Raw genomic sequence first — 27,779 nt, 5'->3', positions numbered from 1 at the left:
TGGGTACTTAATAGGGTACCGATATAAAAAACGACAAAGCTGGTAGTCCGAATCGATTCACATCGATATGAATAAACCCGACTTTTTATTGTCATACTAGCTGACCCGGCAGACTTCGCAGTGCTTCAATCGATAAATAAAATAAAATAAACTTAAAACAAACAAAAGGAATCCGTCCGATGGGGGGGACATCAAAGGAAAAACAAAATTGTTATTTTTATTTAATTCCGATCATTTTCATATTTATTTTAAACCTTTTAAACCTTCTCTGGACTTCCACAAATCATTCAAGATCAAAATTAGCCAAATCGGTCCAGCCGTTCTCGAGTTTTAGCGAGACTAACGAACAGCAATACATTTTTATATATAGAGATAGATTATCGTGAGCGGAGGCCCCCGGGTCATAAAATAATGTAACGTCATCACGACGTCATCAAACTATCGCAGTTTATATAGTGAAACAGTAGAGCAAATAGAAATGGCTTACGATGCTCCTCTAGGCGTATGACGTTGTTTTCTCAGACCTGAACGGGTCGGTGATTTGATCGATAACTAAGTCTGTATCGGCTGCTATCTGTGAAAATGGGAAATTTCTGGTTTGGTAAGTACTAAACATTCTCATCTGCCTTAGATTTAAAATCAGTATCTAACTGTTGTTTTTTCTTTCTATGGTTTCCAAATCCAAATCCAAATTGAATTAAATCCAACCGCAGATTTAGCGCCGCCGGCAGATTTATTTTTACCTTCCCAATTTTTAGAAGTTTTAAGGATCGTAAAATATGCAGGCGACAAGGCGCCTGCCGCACTCGAGATCGATTGGATAGGTCTATGTTCAGCAATGTACGGCTATAAATAAGGCTGAGATGATGATTTATTTGTGGTACAAAACTATAATTTGCGTGATTACTAGTGGTAGGACTTCTTGTGAGTCCGCACGGGTAGGTACCACCGCTCTGCCCATTTCGGCCGTGAAGCAGTAATGCGTTTCGGTTTAAAGGGTGGGGCAGCCGTTATAACTATACTGAGACCTTAGAACTTATATCTCAAGGTGGGTGGCGCATTTACGTGGTAGATGTCTATGGGTTTCAGTAACCACTTAACACCAGGTGGGCTATGAGCTCGTCCACCTATATAAGCAATCTATACTAATATTATAAAGAGGAAAGATTTGTTTTTTTGTTTGTTTCGAATAGGCTCCGAAACTACTAGACCGATTTGAAAAATTCTTTTTCCATTAGAAGCCGACATTGTCCCTGATGAACATAGGCTACTTTTTTTTATTTATATTTTAATTTTTATTTTTTGTTTCATCTGTGTTTTAATGTTTCCGAAGCGAAGCGAGGGCGGGTCGCTAGTAAATAAATAAATATATCACCACGTTCACTTAATATCCATGACGTAAATGAGTATCGTGGGTTCATATGTTCCTTGTGAGTACATTTTTTCAATTGCGTATCTCGTATCTCGATCGTAAATACTTAAATGAACGTTACTCTGTTTGTGTAAACATAGCTACTACTGCATTTGAATTACAAATGTTGTAGCTATAAAAGATACGTCATTGTCCGGACCACATCACGTTCGGCGCCGGATATAACCATATTCATAAAACAACAGACATTTGCTTCGCCTTTTAATTTATGTTCTCTGTCTACGTATTAACTTATGGATCGTGAATTACGACTTGTAACTGTTTGTAAATCGTTAGCCGTAAAGTCATCAAGCGATCCGGATTAAAGAGTAGGATAGCGAATGTTCAAATGTATTGCGGTACCTAGCACACGCTATATTTTCCATGAAGTTCGGCAGCCGATAAACGTGAAGTTGGATGTGGTAATTTAATACTATCGACGGCACGGCCATTTTACTGGTGGTAGGACCTCTTGTGAGTCCGCGCGGGTGGACACCACCACCCTGCCTATTTCTGCCGTGAAGCAGTAATGCGTTTCGGTTTGAAGGGTGGGGCAGCCGTTGTAACTATACTTGAGATCTTAGAACTTATATCTCAAGGTGTGCGGCGCGTTTACGTTGTAGATGTCTATGGGTTCCAGTAACCACTTAACACCAGGTGGGCTGTGAGCTCGTCCACCCATCTAAGCAATAAAAAGAAAAAAAAAACTAATTTATAAACGAAAGATGAAATCGCTTTATTGGTGTACCTATAAAATGATGAATTGTCTAATGAATTCCCCACCTGTTAGATGTCGGCCGTTCTAAAATAGCTGAACCAAAAATATAAAATGTGTCATTTGAGAGAATGAAAGAATGCGCTTCGTATTTAAGAGGTATTACGAGATGAACGAAAATGAAATACCGTAAATTGATGTATTGGACGGCAGACTAACGTATTTTCTCAATTAAAATTATATTGATTTATAATGGAAATAGAATATAAAGGGGAAAAGAACATAAGTGAAACTAAACAAAGAGACATTATCATATACTTTTTTGCTAGACATTTTATTTATATTATAATTCCGGTATACTATATGAAATGTGTATGAATGTAATATGGATGTAAAATCTGAACTAAATATGGCAGAAGTAGAAGGGAAGTGTATGTTGCACGAAATATTCGGTATTTATTAATGTATTTAATTATTTATTTATCAGGCACACAGTACATATTACAAGCTAAAAAAGAAAAGATACACAATAACTAACAATAAAAAAAAAATTGCTTGTAACATAATATTAAGCCATACGCGCACAACTAATCAGGACAAATGTGTTAAGTACCCAATGCTCATTACAACTATAGAACAAGACAGCACAATAACGAAAAAAAACAAGCAACATTAATAATATCTCTTGATTTCTAATACTGTTTTGCTCTTCTGAAACCCGATTGCTTTACGGTATAAATAGACAAGATAATGTATAAAAATTTCAAACCTTTCAAAGACATCGACAGAGGATCAGTACTCAGCTCTTTCTTTGTACAGAAATATCTCTGTATTTTTCCGTCCCAAATAATACATTTGAAATGGGAGCCTATTTTTGAACTGAATTAATTCAAAGGGATAAAAACGTAATGTGATGCCAAACATTTTCGTCTGTCAGATATATATAATTTTTTTTTATTGCTTAGATGGGTGGACGAGCTCACAGCCCACCTGGTGTTAAGTGGTTACTGGAGCCCATAGACATCCACAACGTAAATGCGCCACCCACCTTGAGATACAAGTTCTAAGGTCTCAAGTATAGTTACAACGGCTGCCCCACCCTTCAAACCGAAACGCATTACTGCTTCACGGCAGAAATAGGCAGGGTGGTGGTACCCACCCGCGCGGACTCACAAGAGGTCCTACCACCAGTAATTACGCAAATTATAATTTTGCGGGTTTCATTTTTATTACACGATGTTATTCCTTCACCGTGGAAGTCAATCGTGAACATTTGTTGAGTACGTATTTTATTAGAAAAATTGGTACCCGCCTGCGGAATTCGAACACCGGTGCATCGCTTCAACACGAATGCACCGGACGTCTTATCCGTTAGGCCACGACGACTACTAAAGTAAGATTATCAAAAAGAGGTGTTGTCGGGATTAGGTTTGAAATAAAAATATTGGACCTTGGATTACCTTGTTGAAGACACATCCTATAAAATGTTACCTAAATTGTAATCGTATCAAGCTACAAAGACTATACTAAACTTAGAAATGAAAATAGATGTAATTTTTTTAAATACCTTAATACATGTCATCGTAATATACGAGTAGTAAATATTCAATAAATTCAATTTAAAATTTGCATAAATTGTAGTAGGTTCTATTGTGCGGCCGCACGTGTAGGTAATACCAAACGCTACCAACATACATGCATTTTCTTCGGCATTCGCGAGAGGTAGACATAATTTAAAAATATTTTTACGGTTTAATATTGCATTTTTTATTTTCATTGTATTATTGCCGACATTTCTGGCGTACTTTACGTCATCGATAATGCACTTAAATTAGTTATGGATAAGCAACCCAAGCACTCAACAAAAATGTTTACGGGCATCGGCCAGTAGATGGCTTCGCTTCGATTCGTTTGTCATTGCTCCTGTAGATGGCAGTAACATATTACCTATCCTATATTTTATTTTCAATGAAGAATTTTGTAAATTATCAGTAAATTGATAAAATTTAATCAATTTGTCTATAAAAAATAAATACTTGTATGATTTTATATTTTTTTATTTTCTGCGTGTAACATATAAGCTTAGGGGCATTCGCTACAAGATGTCGCTAGTTTTCATACAAAAAAAATATATTTATCTTAAAGTATCGCAGTTTCAGGGCCCTACTTTACGTACGCGTTATTAATACATATATGCAGAAAACTGTGTAAGCAAGATATGCTCTTTAGAATTACCTATGCACTTTATCTTGCCTATGAGTCCCAGTCTAAGTGGGCCTTCAGCACATGCTCATTTAGGACAGTAAAAACCATTTAAGGGTAGAATAACCATTTTTTAATTCCACGTTTTTATCACTTCGACTATTATAGTAATTTTACACGCGATTTTAGCGACCGTGCACACGAAAACGGTGTTTTAATGAAACCTCAAAACTGTGTGAAGAGGGTCATTGCTAACGACTCAACAAACCTCTGTAGTGAGTAGTGCTTCTCGATCATGTCTCTTGTTAAAAATTTTATGAAGCATGGGAACATTTACTGGTGGTAGGACCTCTTGTGAGTCCGCGCGGATGGGTACCACCACCACCGCCTATTTCTGCCATGAAGCAGTAATGCGTTTCGGTTTGAAGGGTGGGGCAGCCGTTGTAACTAAACTTGAGACCTTAGAACTTTTATCTCAAGGTGGGTGGCGCATTTACGTTGTGGATGTTTATGGGCTCCAGTAACCACGTAACACCAGGTGGGCTGTGAGGTCGTCCACCCATCCAAGCAATAAAAAAAAAAGAACAAGTTTTTTCGTATATTTTATATTAACGCGAGGTTACATAGTCAATTTTATAAAAAAATCAGCATCCGTAAATTCTTCATGGGTTTAATATGTTTATTTTGAAAACCAACTTTAACTGATCGTCGTAACACAGCCTAATTGCTGAATCACTTAATTAGAAGTATTGAAACAATTTTATTATTATCAAGCACAGCAGCAAGCTTTATCTAGTCTGTATTGCAGATACATTGATGTTAAGATAGGCGAAGATCATGAGCCGTGCTGGCATAGTGTTGTTTGGTTGAAACTGATCACTGCATAAGTTAGTCGCACGCCGTCACCGGCTCGTATGATTCCTGTGCTCCTCCTCCGTGCGTCGTATTCCTCAGTGCTGAGGGTCGTGACCTTTACGGAGCACTTTTGATAGGACTATGATCCTCCATTCACTCCTGTCCTCCGCGCAGTGGACAGCGACATTGATGCTGGATTCCAAAGTCGTCTTCATTTGATCGGACCAGCGCATGGGACTACGCCCCCTAGGCCTCTTGCCTTCCACTTTGCCGGATTCCTGTGCTGTATACGTAGAAATCTGGTTTCTTTAACTATATGTAATTAAACCCAATAAAAGTCTTGAATACACTTTCTACTGTGTTTCGATTCACGCCCCAATAGTTGAAATGAAACAGCCTTCATAATTACATTTCGACTGACACGCCAAACTTTCTGCTACTCATTCGGAAACGCTTAATTCACTTCTGTTAAGTTACCTCTGAATGCAAAAAGGTCGTAAGTCCATCCGCTGTTCTGCGGTATACATTTCATAGTGTAGGACCACTATTCTGTCCTCTTTTTTTTCCCCTACCTATGCTGATAGCCTTGAGAGGCTATGTCAGCTTACCCTAGCATGTGTAGGTGAGCTCACGGGGCTCAAACCGGAGAGTTGCTAACACTGACCCTAGCAAGAGCAGTGCTTCGCAGTATCTACCACCGGATCGGAAACGCGACCCACTGAGAAGATCCGGCGAGAAACTCAGTGGGCTGTGTCTGTGGGTTAATTCGCTCGTCGAGCTCTTCGTCGCAAGCGACGGGTTCGACGAAGACGGTGACCGGATTCTGTCCTCTTTGAGGTCTAAAAGTACATAATAGCAAGCGAAGCGGAAAATGAGATTGATATTTAAGAAACTGCTTTGTAAACTCTGAGTAATGTCATCTTCCTAACTGGCCTTCGTAAACATACTCCACATTGGTAATTTGGTCGCCAATACACTGGACAATTTAAAAGGCAAAACAGATATTTGTACAGAGAAAGTTGCCCTTGTGTGTACCCAAGCTTTCAGTTGTAGTAAGTAATATTAAGGACGAGAGGTCGCTTATTGGTTTTCCCCGGTAAAAGCTTCCTTTTCGGTATTGATGTAAAGGAAATCTAATAACGAGCGGTTGCGACTGTACTTGTGTACTGTTAGGTGCCTATGTACTTTTAGTGTATGATTTCAGTATTAGAAGCTGTTAAATTTATACGTAGTATATACATACTATATGATGTAGACAAGGAACATAACTTCCAAATAAATGAGAACTCAATTACGTGGTTTTCATTAGGTCTGTGGTTAATTGTGTTTTGTGTTTTTTATGTTGCAATTAAATTGAACTTATTGGAAGAAACCCGAATCAAACATTACGGCTTGAAGCGTATCAGGACAGCTGCTTCGATACAAAACAATTGAGACTTATTTCATAGTCATGTCGTAAAGCGGCTTAAGCTGTGGTGCAGTGTCTATACAGCCCGACAGCCCAACATCATATCATGGGAGAGCTCGTATGTCTACGCGAAAAAAATCGATTAGGAATTGCGTAACTACGTGAAACCTTAAGATACCGATTCCACGTACGATCGACCACTGAAAACTAACATTTTTTGCTCTGCGTTTTAACAATTAGACAGATTAAGTTTAGAAATACAGCTGTAGGTACCCAAATGTCAGAATCTTAACCAAACAAAAGAGATATCTGTCGAACAAAAAACTCATATAACCTTACAGAATCGGCGAAGCGACGTAACGAACCCCGATACAAACTCTCGACTTGAGTTTATCGTCTTTATTTTCGAGGCAGGTAAAAATCTTAATTAATAGTGGCACGTGATCAAACAGTAAACAATTTTGTTGTTGTAAAAAAAAAATGTTTTTAGTATACCGGCGACGTAAAAAACCATCTGTTTGATAAAGCACGTTGTGTTTTTTGTTACCGAACCGAAATTATTCGGAAAAGTTACTCATAATCTCGGAAGTTTTTACGACTGAAACCTTAGTAGTGAAGGGAGCAATCGTGTTTTCATAACGAATTCCGAAAAATAATACGTCAATGTGTTTTTGTTTAACGATATTACCATGAAAATACCAACCCACTGAGTTTCTCGCCGGTTCTACTCAGCGGGTTGAATCTGGTGGTAGATTCTAGAAAGCCTAGCTGCTAGCCACGCTTTTTTACAATAAAATCATTTATTCTTACACTATTTTTAATTTAAATTTATTAAAACTTATTTTCTATTTTTAGTTGGATTTTCTTTAAAAGCGTATTTTGTTAGTTTTATTAATTTTAACTATTATTTATTTTTCATTTTCTTTATTTAATTTAAATTTTTCAATATTTTTTTTTAAATATTGAATTGTCATCGGTCCTTAATAAGTATACCAAATTTCGAGTTAATCCGACGTTTTGAAAAAATCAATCAAAAATCATGTTCAAATATTCCGTTACAAACATACATACATACACACGTCTGAAGCTAATAAAAGCGTATTAATAGAATTTTCAAGTACATATGACTAAATAAGACACTAGATGGTTCGTGACATTTGAATATAAATTGATATTTAAATGAATCTTGTTAAAGTCTTATTCTATTTGAATGAAAAACGTAGGTAACGCTTTTTTTGTCGACGCTCGATTTTACTGCCCATCAACTTTTCGTATTGTAAGGCTTAAAATTAATTTTATTCTTAAGGAGTAAACTCTAACAACTTCGACTTTTTTTTTTTAATAATCACGCCACTTACTGGTCTCGTGGTAAGTTCGTAAAGAACTTGTGTTACAGGTACCAGATAACGGAAATAAATATAAGTTTTTTTATTATAAACATACATATATTTAAGATACATCCATAACCCTGGAAAAGACATTTATATTTATCATACAAATATCCTCCCTTGGCGGGATTCGAACCCGCGACTCCCTTGTGTAGTGACCATGTCACTTACCACTACACCAGACGACTTTAAATGCTTAGTGATCATAGCCTGTTAACAATCTCGAAATCTTAGGTAGAATATCGATTTAGCGAGAGTATATTGTAGCCAACACGAGAACTGTACTGTTTCGGATTCCGACGAACTTTTAACTAGTTCGTTTGTTTGTGTACGTGATTCGTTGAAACGATTTTCGTGTTCGCGCATAAAGTTATGATAACCCTAATGTTGATTTATTTCTACGTATCTGCGTTCAAAGATAAAATGGTATTTTTTATTAATTTATTGCGTCCGTAAACAAAACGGTTACAGTGCTATATAGAGAGGCCAGATGATGCGTAATAATAATCTACGCTGCTATTAATAAATTTTTTTTTATAAATACATATTTAAAAATAATTTTTCGATAGCTTGTCGTCTCCGCTAAAAACATGATCATAATGGCCACTATTATAGTTCGTGGCATCAGCTATATACCGCTGCATAATACATTTCATTACCTTTTTCTACCAGTCGAGGTAATATTCTAACGCAACCTTCAGACGTGCCATTGTATTAATATAGCGCCAACCGCCTTTCCAACGGTTATTACGGTAATATAAAACGTAAAATTAAACCGTAAAACTAGTTTTAGTTATATCAACGACTCGCGAAAGCTGAAGAAAATGCTGTGATTAAGTTTTAGTTTTTGTTCTTCTTCTTCTTCTTCTTTGTCGTTTCCTCATTACTGAGGGTCGTGACCATTTTGGTCCAGTTTTTGCACCAGCTTCCTCCAATGTTGCCTGCATTCGGCCCGCTTAATGGCGCCCGGGACGCTAGTGTTTGTGGCCTCCTTGATAATGTTGAACAAATGTGTCAATTCTCGAGGAGCTAAACGTCAAGACCCGTCTATCTACAATCTGTATGCAGCGTCTCCTCAAGTACTTCGGACACGTGGCCCGACAAAATCCTGAGAACTTGGAAAAATTTATAGTTGTAGGTCAGGTGGAAGGAAAGAGAAGTCGAGGAGGATTACCAACCAGGTGGACGGACATTATCAAGGAGTTTTTGTTAGAAAGCTACAAATAGTGTTTTTTATGCTCAATCTATATAATAATAAGAATAAATAAATAATATTTATTTCTTTCTTTCAGATAATTGGAATAACGGCTCTCTACTTTAAGGGTAAGATTTGTTCGTAGTATAGGTTTTTAAACAGTCCAATTATTAAATTATATAAGGTGCCAAAATGCGCGATTATAAAAATATGTCCCCATTAAAAACGCCCACGCAACATGGAAATAGATCGCGTTTGCTAATTATAATTTATAATTAAATTTATCGGAAAATAATATTATAATGTGTTCGACTTTTTTAACCAACTTCAAAAAACAGGTAATACGATCGTAATTCGGATTTTTTTCATTGTTTTGTTATATCAAAATTCTTTGTTTATTGTTAAACAAATTTGGATTTTTTATGTTTTTTGTAACAATTTACTTTGCTATTCGTTTAATATAGAAGTCATTTCTTATTTAAAAAAACATATTATTAATGAAATTCTGAATAACACAATGACAATAAAAACGCGAGGTTAAACCGTAAAATAGGTTTAGTTATGTCTACGATTCATCAAAAATGAAGAAAATACTATAATCTAGTAAATTATCAAGATTTTATCTGTGTGTTCGAAATGGTGTCATACACATGTTCATACTTCTGACGTTCATTAACGATATAAACGAACATTTTACGCTTTTTTTTCCTACCTAAGCTGGTGGTAGCCTTGAGAGGCTATTCCAGCGTAACCTTAACTAGTAGGTGAGCTCACGGGGCTCAAACCTGACGACGTTGCTAACACGAACCCTAGCAAGAGCGGTGCTTCGCAGAATCTACCACCGGATCGGAAACGCCACCCACTGAGAAGATCCGGCGAGAAACTCAGTGGGCTGTGTGTGAGGGTTTATTTACTCGTCGAGCCCTTCGTCGCAAGCGACGGGTTCGACGAGAACGGTGACCGGTAACATTTTACGCATATCGATACATACACAAGTATTTATATAACAAACCGCTTTATAGCATTAAAGTCTTGACATTTGAGACAATTGAAGACTGTGAAGCATTGATGTGATAATTGAAGAGTGTGGTCTCTGGTGCTCCTCTAACCCCCAACCTCCTTTGCCACTCTCGATTTTTTAATAATAGTTTTAAAATTTTCAAAGTCAACAATAAACATAAGTGGAATTCTCTTTGAAAGTGAAGCTTTGAAATTCTCTTTGAAGATAATCGAGAAATTGTGCGATATTATAAGACGAACTGATTCCTTTGATGTTCGAAATTTTATTGGGCTGTATAATAATTATACGATCGAACAGCGATGATTAAGTACAAAAATAAACTCTTAACTAATTAAAAAAAAAATCATAAAGAACTTTTGCATGTTTTTTTTTCTGCTTTATCTATTTTAAGACTTATTTGTTCCGGAAGACCGTAAGGGAAAGGGACTATCTAATTCAAATTCATCGCATTAATAATTTTGTATCTGAAAAAGTTACCGAGAAATTTAACGAAAATACCATTTATTTATCTGAAAATAGTAACATGTGCCCATCCTCGAACTCCTAAGGTGTTAAATGGTCCGTATCGTGGCCCATTGATTATAAAATTGGACATGGCATCAAATATGGTCGGCATTTTGACTATATTTACCTGTTCATAATTTCGTGAAGTCATGCGCTTAGCCTACCCCCACAATTTCAAAGAGTATTAATACCTAAACCAGAATTGAGCTAAGACATGATTATTTACATTGGGCGTGTAGCCTAATAAGCATCTATTGATTCAGTACTTCGATTAATGAAAAACACGAAATGGCTTTATTTATTTGATGATGACTAGCTGACCCGGCAGACTTCGTAGTGCCTCAATCGATAAATAAAAGACACATCAAGGGGACACATCAAAGGAAAAACAAAATTGTTTGTTTTTAAATAATTCCGAGCTTTTTTCTAATTTCTCACCTTTTAAACCTTCCCGGGACTTCCACGAATAATTCAAGACCAAAATTAGCCAAATCGGTCGAGCCCTTCTCGAGTTTTAGCGAGACTAACGAACAGCAATTCATTTTTATATATAACTAGTCAGGTCATAAGTATTGTCACACAGTAAAAACTTTTCTTTTAGAATGCTGGCCACAAAAAAGTTTATTGAATTCGAATTTCGAATTGTTCAAGAAAATAAAAATGTATACTTTTAGAATTTTACTCATTTTTAAATATGGAGTGGACGCTTAAAGAAGACCGTGTTGCAGTTATTGCGTTGCATCGTTGCGGTTACGCGCCAATTCAAATTTTTAACATACTGAAAAATTTGAATATAACCAAAAGATTCGTTTATCGTACCATCAAACGATACAATGAAGACTCTAGTGTAGATGACAGGTCAAGAAGTGGTCGCCCTCGTTCTGTTAGGACTCCAGCAGTGATAAAAGCTGTGAAGGCGCGAATTCAAAGAAATCCCCAACGTAAGCAGAAACTGTTGGCCCTTCAGATGGGGTTAAGCAGAACCACGGTGAAAAGGATGTTAAATGAAGACTTAGGGCTTCGGGCATATCGAACAAAAACAGGACATCGTTTGAATGCTCGTCTAGTGGACCTGAGACTGAAGAGATGCCGCGCTTTGTTGAAGCGGTACGCGGGAAAAAAATATCGGGAAATTATTTTTTCGGATGAAAACATTTTTACCGTAGAAGAGAGCTACAACAAACAAAATGATAAGGTGTACGCACACAGTAGTGAAGAAGCGAGCAACCGTATTCCGCGTGTCCAACGAGGTCATTTTCCATCCTCGCTCATGGTATGGTTGGGAGTTTCTTATTGGGGCTTAACAGATGTACATTTTTGTGAGAAAGATGTAAAAACGAATGCAGTTGTGTATCAAAATACAGTCCTGACGAACCTTGTGGAACCTGTTTCTCATACCATGTTCAATAACAGGCACTGGGTATTCCAACAAAATTCGGCGCCAACTCATAGAGCGAAGAGCACACAAGACTGGCTGGCAGCGCGTGAAATCGACTTCATCCGGCACGAAGACTGGCCCTCCTCCAGTCCAGATTTGAATCCGTTAGATTACAAGATATGGCAACACTTGGAGGAAAAGGCGTGTTCAAAGCCTCATCCCAATTTGGAGTCACTCAAGACATCCTTGATTAAGGCAGCCGCCGATATTGACATGGACCTCGTTCGTGCTGCGATAGACGACTGGCCGCGCAGATTGAAGGCCTGTATTCAAAATCACGGAGGTCGTTTTGAATAAACTTTAGTGTCATAAGAATCTATGTTTTGTTATGTTCATTTTGGTATATGAATGGTTACTTAATGAATAAACTTGTTTCAATTATTTTACATTAAACATGTGACAGAATTTATGACCTGACTAGGTAGAGATATTGACTAATTTGTTTCGTGAAGATTTAGGCTAACTATGTTCGTAAACCAAATAAGTCTAAAACGTACATCTATGTAAGGATTTTATCAAATTTCGTTTGTTTCTCTAAAACACAATTTTGTCAGATCGTTAACTCTTTCTCGTTGTGCCTCAAAAATAGCTTGCCTGGCACTTTTTCCTCCTTCCTCCTCCATCCATAATGGATGAGAACTTTCATTAGATTAGTCTTAAAATTGTAAGAACTAGATATTAGGAACGACTGTTCTCCTTTAATTGGACCTGTTGATCCAATTAGAAGAAAAATACGAAGTTGAAATACCTGAAAGCTTGAGATGGCCAAATCAGGCCTGCCTTTTGTGCTCGTTTAAAAGGTAACTAAGTTGAAATCATGTGGTTAGTGATGAGCTTCGAAAGTTGCAAGGCCGAAAGGCTACTTTACTGGTGGTAGGACCTCTTGTGAGTCCGCGCGGGTAGGTACCACCACCCTGCCTATTTCTGCCGTGAAGCAGTAATGCGTTTCGGTTTGAAGGGTGGGGCAGCCGTTGTAACTGTACTTGAGACCTTAGAACTTATATCTCAAGGTGGGTGGCGCATTTACGTTGTGGATGTCTATGGGCTCGAGTAACCACTTAACACCAGGTGGGTTGTGAGCTCGTCCACCCATCTAAGCAATAAAATAATAATAATAAAAGAGTAATCTAGTTTCAAGTTCTAAATAATTAGAAGAAAATTAAATTAGATTCGAGAAACGAACGAATACCGTCAACACGTCTACAAAGAACAGCGCTCCTAAGTAATCTTAATCGGTTACAACAAAACTGACTCAATGTTCGCTGTAAACAAATATAATTTATTTGAGAGTGGTTAAATTGGATACACTCGTGTAACACGAGTAATTGTCGTTCTCATTAAAACGTGAAGGTATTTGTGAGATAACCAATGTTTAACTTGTAATTAGTGTAGATAGTGGAGAACGGCGTACTATGGGGTTTAACCTCGAATTAAATCGACTTCCAAAACGGAGGCATGTAGATGCTCTGATAACGAATTAATTTATGGTCATAGGGTTCACGAGGAATTGGTCCTCAACCTCCACTATCTTATTTCAAATCTAAATCAGTAATAATACAAAGTTGATCACTCGAGAGCATTAAACAGGAAAAGTTCAATGCTCTTTGAACTTTTCCTTTTTTCTCTTTATAACATCTGTACTTCACTACGATGCCAACTTTTGGAAGCTCTGGCAATATCCCACTTTAAATGCTCCCTAGTCCCTCGTCAATTTTAATTTATTTAGCTAAGTATATTTTAAAGTAAGGCTTTCGGAGACTTTATTTGATTACGGGAATCTTAAGGGCACATTTCTTTCAATCAAATTTGATTAAAATGTTAAACTCCCACTGTTGACGACTGTTCCCGTGTATAAAATAATGATTCCTCATTCATTTTTAAAAATTGGAAGACGATTGAGTTTGATGGATCCCTAAATTAAGTCAATAAATAAATCAGAAAAATTGTTTCAAATCGATTTTATTAGATGTTTATCTAATTGATTTAAATGAGTACTCCATTTTAATTATACCTTGAATTCTCGTGTTTCTTGTTTTTACTGTTTCGGTTTCCGAGTCGGCAGTCTTCTTGGTTACGGTTAGACTCTAACAGTACTGAAAGGGGCACCTGTGGCAGAAATGTTGAGAAGTGCGCGTTCGGGATGGTATTGACATGCGATGAGACGAAATGACAATGAGGTTGCTTAGAGGGTTTTAACTATGAATGTCGAAGGTTTTAGAGGAAGAGGTAGACCTAAGAAGAAATGAATGAATTGCGTGAAAGATGATAAGTGTAAGAGGGGAGTGAGCGAAGAAATAGTATATGATAGAGTATGGAAGGAGAAAACATGTTGCGCCGACCTCAAGTGACTGGAAGAAGGGCAGGAGAATGATGATGAGTCTTCGTGGTTACGGACGTCGTTAAATATATTCGTGAAGGCAGTATGTACATAAGTAGAGTTCTTCGCCACGACTATCGCCCCAAGGCAAGGTGAAGTATGACCATTCCTCCTGACTCAAAAGAAGGTATTGTCCATTTTAATCACAATTGCGACATCCATCGTAGATCTAAATCTCTAAACTTAGTTTTGAGTTTAGAATTCAACGAAGTCTACTAGTTACTAGATGATAAAAATCAGTAGAACATTGATGTCGCCCCACTTAAAATATTGGCCGCGTTGTATTAAAACTAGCCTGAATAATAATCTGTAATAAATAATAAAGTATTTATTTATTTAACAACTAAACTAAACATGGTGAGGAAGGAAACTTTAAATATTAAGAATAATGCTCTCTTTAATACGAGCTCCGACTTGGTGCGAATGCGGTGGACACGTCTCACAATATTAATGCCGCATTTGGGGAGAATATGACAAGGGCACGCATTGTGCGTTCGTTGTTAAATTGCTTTTGCTTTGGAAACATCGACTCGAAGAATGAAACACGGGGAAGATCAGGCACTACGGTAAATCATGACGAATTAAAAGTATGTGGAAGCCGAACTTATCATATTGGAGGTTTAGTAAATAATGTTTTAACGAAACTAAGTACTTTAGTCAATTCTACGCTTCGCGGTATGTGCATGATGTGGAATGTGAAGCACACGAGTGGTCGCGGTTTGCAAATGTCATTATTTAATTTAACATTGTAAATATGTTGGTCAAAAATGGCGGCGGATAAGCTTTTTTAGATGGGCAGACGAGTTTTGAAAACCACAACGCGGATACTACTGAAAGAGATAGTGAAATGAGATTGAAATCTAAATACATTTCTTAAATGAAGCACCAAAGCGAAACGTAACCCTATTTGGAAGTATTGGTGCAGACACAACAAGAGATCTGAGGAGGGGGCGCATACAAAATACTTGAATGAGCTGTGTGAAGAGGACATGCGAAAGACTAACCCATAGACAGAGCCCACTGAGTTTATCGCCGGATCTTCTCAGTGAGTCGCGTTTCCGATCCGGTGGTAGATTCTGCGAAGCACAGCTCTTGCTAGGGCCAGTGCTAGCAACACCTCCTGGTTTGAGCCCCGAGAGCTCACCTACACGCTAGGGTAACGCTGATATAGCCTCTCAAGGCTAACAGCATAAGTAGGTTAAAAAATGCGAAGAAGTGTGTGAGTGCGGAGATGACGTATGATAGGTTCGAATAAAACAAGAGGACATCCTGCGCCGACCCCACACAGCGGGATATGGGCATTTTTTCCGTACCCATTCGCTAGTAGCCTAAGGGGCTATTCCAACTTCGCTCGGATGGCTCAGTGAGCTCACGAGTTCAATCACAGAGAATTTGCTAACAATAGCCCTAGCTAGAGCAATGCTTCGCAAATCTACCACCAGATCGTAATCACGACCCACTGAGAAGATCCGGCGATAAACTCAGTTGGTTGTGTCGTATGACTTAGAAAGGGCAGTATGAAGAAGAAGTGCAGACACTACATAAAACAGAACGATTTAATTACGAATTGGTAAATGGTGTTGTTACCCTTGCATATTGATTCATTGTTAATCATGTATATTGATTCATTAGCATGGGAACTTGATGATAATAATTTAGAAAATTTGGAATCGTGCGTAAATATTTGCGGCTATTTGCGCTACTATTAAGCAAGAATCCATAAATAAACCGAAAATCATCAAGTTAGAAATGACTGTATTCCTGGAGCTATAATTGTATTTCCTTCATCGTCATTAAATATAATATAATATGTATTCATTTTGCACAAATAAATTTATAATTATTTTGAGGTGGGAAATCCGAAAAAACTGGTTATTTATTGACGTTCTGTAACATTAAACATTTGAATATAGTTTTGGGTTATAGTCTATTATCTTATCTATGCGACCATTTTTTTTGATAAGATCTAAATATAAATGGGCATATACAAAACTGTTCAAAACTAGTTTCCCTTTTTTTTTAAAAAGGTTTTATGCGCTGCTAACGTGACCTTTAAGCCAAGGTTTATATTTTCTTCTTGCATTCTGTTATAATATGAAAATTAGAATATGATATAATACGTATCAGTGATTTTGGGTGAACAATAGCACATTAAAATAATTCATCTCAAAAAATAATAAGTCTCTCGAAGAAAAGTTCCAAGAAAAACAGAAGAAATGAATATAACAAATAAATATAATACATGAAGTTCCTACGAGAATTTTCATCTGAAAAATCGGTTAGTTATAACGGTTTTTACATTCAATGTAAAAACTTTTAAAACTCATTCCTTTTTGTGATGTTGTTTGAAAAAATACGTATTATTATATAATAATAAAATTGGACTGGTGTCAAATGCCGTAAGAGATAACTCTGACTTTGGAATAGCACACAGTGTTAATACGAAATACGGCTCTAAAATTTTACAGCCGATTCTGAGCGTGTCAAATTGCGATCTATGTACCTACCTCGTAAAACGTTTTATATCTAATCTCTTCCTCGTATTCGGACGGGGTCAGTAAAATGATCTATTTTCCGGTCGTGCGGTAGACAAAATTAAAATTTGCTTTCGAACATTTTAACTCTGAATATCATCATGTAATAATTTGTTTGGGCGTATCGTAAGCCCGGACGAGTAGGGACCACCGTCCTACCTTATCATGCGAAGCGGTCATGCCTTTCGATTTGAAGGATGAGATTGTTACATAATACTAGTGAGAATTTACATCAGATTGGGTCTACGCTCATTCGCACATATGATTTTTTTTTATCGCTGAGATGGGTGGACGATCTCACAGCCCATCTGGGTTAAGTAGTTACTGAAGCCCATAGACATATACAACGTTAATGAGATATAAGTTCTAAGGTCTCAGTATAGTTACAACGGCATCCCCACCCTTCAAACCGAAACGCATTACTGCTTCACGGCAGAAATAGGCAGGATGGTGGTACCTACCCGTGCGGACTCACAAGAGGTCCTACCACCAGTAAAAATTGAGCAATAAAACAAAAAAAAAACAAAGATTTCTCTCTGTGATCGGTAATCGAACCCCGGGTCAGTTATTTAGTTAATTAATCTACCGTCGAGGCGATCTTGAAATTCGTGTGCCGTCCCAAAGTGAACGGACACCTTCATTTTCATTTAAATAATTTCCACGCACACTCAGCCCCGAGCAATTCTCAGGCTCGCCTATCCTTTTGAATATTTATCATGTTTTTATTTCATGTTCGGATCGCCGCGCCGTCCGTCGGTCTACCTTGATTTTCGTATTGTTCAAGATACGTCTTGTAAAAGACATTAAATTATTTAAGTTATGAGAGAGTTAGATATGCCATTCTTATTATTGCCACTATTTTATTACGGTCCTTTTTTAATTTTTTTTTTACGACGCGGCTGAGGAAAGCCGGGACACAAACATAAAACCGTGTACAAACTCAAGAGTTTCATGCCTTTGATTACTTGTAAAAATAGGTTTAAATTACTTTTTTTTTTCAATTTCTAAATATAAGCATTTGATATGGATACATTTTAATAAATTTATTTGTATGTTTTGCGTTTCTAACAAGGATAATAGCGCCGCTTTGCCTTGCCCGGTAACGGTGTTTCACCATTAATGATAATATTAATGAATGACGCAAATTAATAAATGGACTGTATCCTGTTTCGTTTGCCATGTATAGATTTAATTAACTGAACAAAAAAAGCAGCCGTGATATTAATGAAATTCATTTTTATTTCGTATAAATTCCATATTATTTTTCCTACCTAAGCTGATAGATAGCCTTGAGACGCTATTTCAGCGTAACCTTAACTAGAAGGTGAGCTCATGGGGCTCAAACCTGACGACGTTGCTAACACGAACCCTAGCAAGAGCCGTACTTCGCAGAATCTACCGCCGGATCGGAATCGCGACCCACTGAGAAGATCCGGCGAGAAACTCAGTGGGCTGTGTCTATGGGTTAATTTACGGGAACGATGACCGGTGCTTGAGGTACCTAAAAGCACCGTTAGTGGATCGGGAGGATCCGAAATGACGTGTTTGGGGCGACGTCGACTGCTTTCCATTCTGTCCGCAGGATCGGGAATGTACTTACCGGCGGCCACGATGAGAGGGTTCTCGTGTCGTGCCGCTTTATCGAAGTGGACAATTTGTCATTTGTTTTGGTTAGTAATTCGCGGTGGCCTATTAACTGGCAGGTTTCTTAGTAACTGTTTACGTACAAGCATGATTGTTCTGACCCTCTGATCAGTTACTCTGACGTACAAACATACGTCTAATGCACAATAAGTGCGTTTAAGTGAGCCTACAACTGTATCTTGTACCAAGTCACAAACAGGCGTTAGTAGAATGATTGAATTATGTATGACTTGTCTTTTGAAATGTAAATATTACTGATGGTAGGACCTCTTGTGAGTCCGCGCGGGTAGGTACCACCAGCCTGCCTATTTCTGCCGTGAAGCAGTAATGCGTTTCGGTTTGAAGGGCGGGGCTGTCGTTGTAACTATACTCAGACCTTAGAACTTATCTCAAAGTGGGTGGCGGCATTTACGTTGTAGATGTCCATGGCCTCCGGTAACCACTCAACACCAGGTGGGCTGTGAGCTCGTCCACCCACTTAAGCACAAAAAAAAGTATAGGCATATAAAATATTATAATAGATAATGAGAAAAGAACACTAGTGGTTAGTGGTAATGATTATCAGTTTCTCTAAGTAACGGCTTATCCGCTCTTGGCATTGCTGAAATACGCGAGCCTTGGTGTCAAGTTAATCAGTGGCTCGTAAAATAAGCGATTCCATGATCAAAGTAAGAAACATCTCTAGAAATGATTCCCCTACGAAATTTCATTAGACATTGCTTTCAATGCTAAATTCCCATTCATCAGAAACATTCGTTAGTCGAGATTACAGACACTAATATTTTGCCTACATAATTGTGCACGATACGTACGCACAGTACCTATTGATGTTGATTCACTATACTGACGTTGTTTTCGACTTCATCCATCATAATGTTATTATTATCGGATAAATAAAATCGGATTCTGATAAAACAAAGATTATTTTTGTACTACGAATGTGGGGTTATGTACTTTATAGAAAGTGTTTATGTGTGGCTTATTATAAAGTAAGTTAATAATTAATTGTTAGAACTTGTTCAAGAAAGATTATTTGATAAGGAAGATTCGTTTCGTTTTTTTTTTATTCCTTAGTATGCAGACGAGCTTACAGCCCACCTGATGGTGAATGGTCACCGTCTCCCATAGAGGTCAGCAATGCTAAGGACATAGCCAAGCCGCTGCTTACCGTTAAGAACTATTCTATATACTGTTTCGGTCTAAATTCTTGTGACGGTATTTAATTAAATCTTGCGAATACTTAGGTTTTATAATTGTTTGCTTCCATTCTAGCTCTTTACAAAGAATTTGGATTAATGGAATACATTTTAGGTGGCAGTATTCAGGTTGTGTTTTTTGATGGATAGGACGGATTTCGGTATCATTTATGGCCCTGCTTTTTGCAAGCTCGTCCGCCGTCTAAAGCTATTAAATACAATAATAGGACCAATAAAGACCTTAATAAATAACTCTTTTAATATTAAACTTCACAAAAGCGCTTCTAAGTCGACGTGGCCTAAAGGATAGGATGCCAGGTACATTGTAACGAGCGATGCAACTGTACCAGTGTTCGAATCCCGCAGGCAGGTACCATTTTTCCTAATAAACCACGTACTTAAAAATGCTCACTATTGACTTCCACGGTGAAGGAATAACATCGTGTAATAAAAATCAAACCCGCAAAATTATAATTCGCCTAATTACTGGTGGTAGGACGTCTTGTGAGTCCGCACGGATAGGTACCACCGGCCTGATTATTTCTGCCGTGAAGCAGTAATGCGTTTCGGTTTGAAGGGTGGGCAAGTCGTTGTACTGTACAAACTGAGACCTTAGAACTCATATCTCAAGGTAGGTAGCGGCATTTCGTTGGCAGCAGCTACGCAACAACTTCACATCAGATGGGCCTTGAATTCGTCTACGTATCTAAGCAATAAAAAAAGAGTCCCTCACATGTCAAATTTTTTTTATATACTTGAATAAATAGATCGCGCACTTTGTGTAACAACAAACTTATATCTTGAATTCTATATGTAACTATACTTGAGACCTTAGAACTTATATCTCAAAGGTGGGTGGCGCATTTACGTTGTGGATGTCTATGGGCTCCAGTAACCACTTAACACCAGGTGGGCTGTGAGCTCGTCCACTCATCTAAGCAATAAAAAAAAATTAAAAATAAACTAATTGTATATTAGCGCGTTACGAAATCTAAACGAAGGAAAAAATAAATCCTTCTCAACGAATCTGTACTGTATCTATAAACGATTTACGGTTTCGTTCTATACATGTAATTAGAGAGAGAGGTAAACAGCATATAAACTGGAATAACGTTCATTATGAACTTACAAGCCGCAGCCCTGCCATCTGTTCACGGTCTGGATTTACGCAAATCGTGGGAACACGCGTTTCTTGTTCACAAACAAACAACACTTTTATAAACTGACCTCGTTCGAGTTATATTACGTTTGTAACAACACACGTTTGACGTAACTACGGAGAGCTTCTGAGGCCCGAGGGATATTCTACGTTAAAAAGGGCTAACTTTGGAATTTGGTCTTTATTGGAACTTGAAATTATTATTATTTTGCATTGGCAGCCCGATCGCTCACAGCTCACCTGGTATTATTACTGTGTAATTATTTCATTTCACTTTGCGTTTTTAGTTCCTAGTCAATTTATCAAGATGATTCAGTTATCTCTATATAATTATAAAAATGAATTGCTGTTCGTTAGTCTCGCTAAAACACGAGAACGGCTGGACCGATTTGGCTAATTTTGGTATCGAATTGTTTGTGGAAGTCTAGAGAAGGTTTAAAAGGTAGATAAATATGAAAATGTTCGGAATTAAATAAAAATAACAATTTTGTTTTTCCTTTGATGTGTCCCCCGTCGGACCGATTCCTTTTGTTTGTTTTAAGTTTATTTTATACAAAAGTTTAGGTCTTTTATTTATCGATTGAGGCACTACGAAGTCTGCCGGGTCAGCTAGTAGATAGATATTTATTGAAATCCTTTTAGAATGTTGATACAGTAGTATGTGGTCAAGTTCCATTCTTCAGTAAGTAGCAAAGAGCATTCTTTTCGTATTTAGAAAGTATTCGCCAGGCTTACAGATATATTCGTTTCGTCGAAGGACTGGTATCCTGGGAGCAACGTAGTGGGCTATAATTCTATTTACCCTTCTCATCCCCGGATTTTAGGCAGATTTTTGTGTTCAAAAGGATATCCGGAATAACGCTATTTTACTAAAGAGTACTATCTCGAAATTTGTGATTGTTATGTTTATTTTATTTATATGTAAAATGTTACGTAAAATATACACAATATATTAAGTTCATACAAACTATTGTACATCTACTAAGGTGATTTTAATTGCGGTAATGAAAAAATATTTATATTAATCCGCGAAGCAATAACTTTGTATCCCTTTTTACGAAAATTGCGCGGACGGAGGAGTATGAAATTTTCCACACTTATACAGAATATTGAGAAGTGCACAATGCTAATTTTTTTTTTAAATAATGCATAAAGTATACATTAAATCAATAAAGAAAACATTACACACACTACCAATATTTGACACACACGCATATACTCTTACATACACACATACAAACATACCCTTTGTTTACTGTCAAACTTTTGTTATTGCTTAAAGTCTGTGATCAAATGGAGCATAAGCTACCTAATATTGTTTATCTTTAATTTTATTTGTATAGTGTAGTCTTGACGAAATCTGTGATTATAGAAATATATAATAATATTCTTTGTCTCTTTGACAATAGAACCATGATAATGTTCAAACTTATAATTTCAATTAAATAAAGTCGAATTTCGACTACTGCGGGACCACTAGTATTATACTATAGAAGTGTTTAATTGTAACAGCCTTCAAACTGCATTGCATAAATTAGTATTTGCCTATTTCCCACCTATGATAATAATAATATGGTGTTCTCAAAACGAAAATAATGTTACGCACACATTGTTCTTAATGTTATATCGTGTCTATTAAAATTTTATACGTCTTCGAAAACACTTAAAACTTTACAGCGCGATACGTAGATAATAGTTGAAAGTACATTTTTACGGCCAAGTCTTAATGCGTTCTTTGAAATCGGGTTTGTTTTCCTTTGCCTAGAATTGTAATTATCTAGATCGGAGTACCAGATATAGTTGTACATACCTCTTAATTAAAATAATATAATTGAAATATAACGTTTTCTTTAAAATTAAAATATCATATGAGCCATTATTAAATATTAACGTTAATATACAGAGATTGCGATCTAATGGCGGGGTGAGGAGTCATGTTGTGTTTTCCATGGGCTCCGAAAGCCATTTATTATCTAGTCTAAAGTAGTCAAAATATATTATATTGCTTAAAAACTAAAAAAAAGGTTCGATAGCAAACTAACCTAAAAATAAAACCTTTTTTTAATCTTGGTTATCTTGTAGTACGAAGATGAAAAAGTAATAACATTAAAAAGTAATAAAATTACATCTCCATTGTTTCTTACATGTGTGCAAATTTTTTGGGTTTGTGAAAATTATTGTTTATTTTTTTATTGACTAGATGGGAGGACGAGCTCACAGCCCACCTGTTGTTAAGTGGTTACTGGAATCCATATACATCTACAACATAAATCCCGCCACCCACTTCGAGACATGAGTTCTATGGTCTGAGTTTTTACAGTACAATGACTGCCCCTCCCTTCAGAGCGAAACGCATTACTGCTTCACGGCAGAAATAGGTAGGGTGGTGTTACCTACCGTTGCGAGCTCACAAGACTTTCTACGTAACTACCGGATAAATAAATACCAGTCAGATTAATTAATTGTTCTAATACTAAATTATACTTTATAGACTCAGATGCTCAGCACACATATATTCAATATCAATAATTCATTAACAATCTAACACGTGATGGCTTCTATATTCTTGTGTAATGTTTCAAAATCAAAATCCTCAAGCAATAAATAACCAGTGCTAGTCTTATTCCACTCATGTGTATGTATCGCGGAAAAATTCAATAATGCACATAGTAGGTACATACGAATCGAATATTATGATATTGCTTCCGAGAAATATTCTTTATGGGACACGCTTTTCTTAAGACTAATACACAGCCGTGGAAATGTTACAATCGTTGGTTTTAGCTTAGAGATTCTTTGGTATCGGATGATTGAGACAAATAATTATCGAACCGATTCGTATACAGGATTGTTGTAATGTGTGGATGTTAATTGTGAAAAATAACAAAGGAAAAATTTGTGGGAAAGTAATTCATAAATTTTCATAAATTTTAAACATAATTTGCTCTCCACACAAAGTTGACTTTGTGTCGGTATCCGAATGAACTTTTTTTTAATCTTAATTGTTTTTCCCTACCTAATCGCTCGTGGCTTTGAGGGGCTATTCCGGCTTCGCGCGATTTGGTAGGTGACCTTACGGGGCTCAGATTTTTTATCCCTACCTACGAGTATTCGCTGGTAACCTAAGGGGCTTTTTTGGGCAGGGAACCGAGCCTCCTACGAGGCATCCGCGCGTATGTGGGACTTGACGGTCTACAGATGTTGGGAGTGACCGTGGGCTTAGGGATATTTTTAGGGCCGTACCGCACCAAACGACTTCACCTTGCACTCTCAAACCAGACGTCCGAACTCCCCCGGGGTCAGAACCCGGTCACAGTAGGGGGTTCCCGCGGTCAACACTATAACCAGACTCGTGGCGCTAGCCCGGGGACGCCCGACCGACGGGTTGTCGAGGCGATCGTCGACGACAAACGAACGAGAGAATTTGCTAACACTAGCCCTAGCAAGAGCAGTGTTTCGCTGAATCTACCACCTGATTCAAATCGCGACCCACTGGGAAGATCCGACGAGACACTCAATGCTTTGCGTCTGTGAGTTAGGTTGCTCGTCCAACTCTTCGGAGAGTTCGACGAGGTGTTTAGAATGTGGAACACACCGAGATTGTATCGGGAGGATCCCACATTACATGCCTAAAACTATAGCGGCTGTGCGTTGTACCGTCGCCTGGATCGGAAATTATCATGCCTTGTCGCTTTCTCGAAGAACTGTTCTGACGCTGTCTTCAGATATTTATGTAACGGTTCTAGTTCTGAATCGTGAAGATCTACATTCCTCACGTAGAACCGTACTCCGACGGCTGTCCTGAAAAAACGGGATTGGATAACCTGGAGAACACGCGGGCGGGTTGGTTTTGCGAATGAGTTGCATTAGTCATGACTGTACGTATGCAAGTTTTGTAGAATGTCACCTTGTTCCGTAGAGGTACTTAGCGGGTTAATCATTATTGATAGGTGAACAAGGTCACAGCACATCCATACTTAAACGCTTACCGGATCTCATAAATAACACGAAATCAATCCTCAGATGGACACGATTTCGAAGTTCACAGTAATAACCGCAGTCCTATTATACTTAACGAAAAACAAATCGTATTTGATTCAATATCACAAAAAACTCACAGAACAAATATATCTACTAATTTAATCAAAACAATTACCTTCTAACCTTTTATATTAATAGTAAAATAATTATTTTGTTTCATTTTCCTCGAAATAAGTAATCTGTAGCTATTACTGCCGAGTGTTGTCTTCGGGAAAACGTTAATAAAAGATGAAGGTAGATTTAGTATTCCAATTAACAGACATATATATATTATTAGGAATCAGATTGAGAAATTAATAAAAAAACAATTGCCAGTGGCCTAACCTTATCTTACTAATTTTTAATTAAGTACAAATCACAAATCACGAATCACGTATGAGTATGCCGAGTAGTCCGCGAACGTCCGTACCCAGCGCCAAATACGGTGCTTTTATAGGCTTACTCGGTATAGTGCGTTTAGCTAGTGGGGGTACATCTAACACTGATTATCGCCAAACGTCCGTGCACTGCGAGTGTAACGAACAAAATGTGCGGAATTATCTAAGTACCCTCCTTATATAGGTTTGCCGAGTATTCGATGACGATGTTTCGGAGGCTCCTTACCATATAATAATTTTCATTTCAGCGCCGATGAAACATTTTTTTCGGCATTAATAAAATCTATGTTTCGTCACTTTTTACATTTTCTCTCAATATGCTACTGTGTACTGGAGGTAGGACATCTTGTGAGTCCGCACAGGTAGGTAACACCACCTTGCCTATTTCTGCCGTGAAGCAGTAATGTGTTTCGGTTTGAAGGGTGGGGCAGCCGTTGTACTGTAAAAACTGAGACCTTGTCTCGTGGGTGGCGGCATTTATATTGCAAATGTATATGAGCTCTGGTAACCACTTAACACCAGGTGAGCCGTGATCTCGTCCAACCATCTATGCTATAAAAAAAATGCATGCCCTATTGATCAGCGGAAGCATGTTCGTGACCAGACGTGTGTTTGTTGTTTTAACGATTTTCTAGTCACCTGAACTTGCTTAATGGCACACATAATAATATGTAAAATGAGATTCATCTTTTCAAATATAAACTAATTGTTAAATAAAGTTGGTCCTCGTGCCGTTTTTCCGATTTAAATTATACTCGTGCGATTGATTTTAGCCCTTCAAGAAAAGGATCAGGCCGAATTAGCGATAAACAAAGTTGAAGGTTCGTTCGTGGTATCAATCACATCAACGACTAAAATCAATAATATTGGCTTAGATTTAATACGCAATCCCAAAATAATATACGTAGCTCGTAAATGTACGAAGGATTACAAATCAGATACTATTTGGTAAGTAAATATATTACGTAAAGGTTGAATGTATGAATGGCTACACGAAGTTGGGGTTTCGAAAGGTCATGCGGGTTTTCAAACTACCTACCTAACTATCAAACGAATAATAAAAAATGTGGGCATCATTTTACTTGAGTAGTACGTTAACTAAGCGGCATAAAGTGCTGTGGTATTTACGACAAAGGGAAGGAAGATCTTCCACCGAGTGTATGATATAACTCGGTAGACCGACGGTCCTAATGTTGTTGTTGTTTGGAACTTGTATATATGCAAGCTTATCTTGAAAAAATCGTAAGCGAGATTCAGATATCTGTCAAATATCTTGTGTTGTATGATAGCTACCACAGTGCTACCAATGAAATGTATTGAAGGAGATTGAAGGTCTTTCTCTCCGCTGTGACATTCCAAAATTCTTCAAATTGGGGTTAAAACGGTACCTAATTAGATATTTGTCGCCGCAGAATCAAAGCTGTGAGATTGTATAGTGCAGAATCATTTCTTCCAGCTTATAAACAAGTGTAGATTCGTTTCTTACATTTGACAAGTGTATTTAACACGTACATCCATTATTCACCTCCTTTATCAAACAAGTACAAATTGATTCGACATATATTATGCTACAGTGTACATATCCCTTGATAAATTGAAAGGACCTTTGTCACTAGTGACATCAGTGAGCAAACTCGAAATGACAAATGGGGTTTGAAAATCTCGTTTAGTATCGTCTACCTTAAAATAAATATGAATCATGAAAGTCCAAATTGCATGGGCCCTTCTTTCAGTGCTCATCGTGTCTATTCAATTACTCAACGCTGTTCGTTTCTATCTATCGTTCACTCGCACAGCCTCTATCGAATCTCTCTTATTCACTTCAGTTCAATGTCCCTTGACATATTTTATGTCCAATATTAATCCGACTTGAGAATTAGCTGAGCTCGAGCGCAATTTAATATCTTCTACTTTTAGTGCGATAATAACTTTTACAGTCCATAAAAAAACAGACAAGAATGTCAGAATCGAAGCTTCGTAAATTAAAGTATCCAATAAGAGAATCCTTCCTTTTTTTTTAGGTCATCTACATAAATGAAGAATTTGGTATCAATATCGACAATTTAGCAATCCATTTGGTATAGAACTTTCAATTGGTATATATGAATTAAAACCGTATCATTGCGTTGCATTAATTTAATTAGACATTCAATTGGATTTAACAATTTATAGTTTAAAGTTATTTTACAAATTCGAAATCATTAAGCGTAAAACGGAAGCTTTAATTTCCCCATCAATGTTTCGGCCCACCGGTATCACCCAGCGTCCGCGTCGAGCACATGTCACGGATGTCGGATGTGCTTCCGTGACCCAT

General features: G+C 37.4%; 1 protein-coding gene across 3 annotated transcripts in view; it reads left to right on the top strand.

Moving 5' to 3' along the window:
* The window catches only part of krz (beta-arrestin protein kurtz), an 80,410-nt gene that overhangs the window by 31,101 nt on the left and 21,530 nt on the right, over positions 1-27,779 (top strand). For 2 of the 3 annotated variants that reach the window (XM_028174190.2, XM_089727458.1), the window contains one exon: positions 9,272-9,302. The exons of the other annotated variant lie outside the window; for it this stretch is intronic. The gene's annotated coding sequence lies outside the window, so the exon portion shown is untranslated. The remainder of the gene's footprint in view (positions 1-9,271; positions 9,303-27,779) is intronic. 3 annotated transcript variants of the gene reach the window in all.

The sequence above is a fragment of the Bombyx mandarina genome, chromosome 05, assembly GCF_030267445.1.
Source record: "Bombyx mandarina strain Sakado chromosome 05, ASM3026744v2".
Taxonomy (NCBI): Eukaryota; Metazoa; Arthropoda; class Insecta; order Lepidoptera; family Bombycidae; genus Bombyx; species Bombyx mandarina.
The sequence above is the reverse complement of the archived record's forward strand: the minus strand, read 5'-3'. Positions and strand labels throughout refer to the sequence as shown.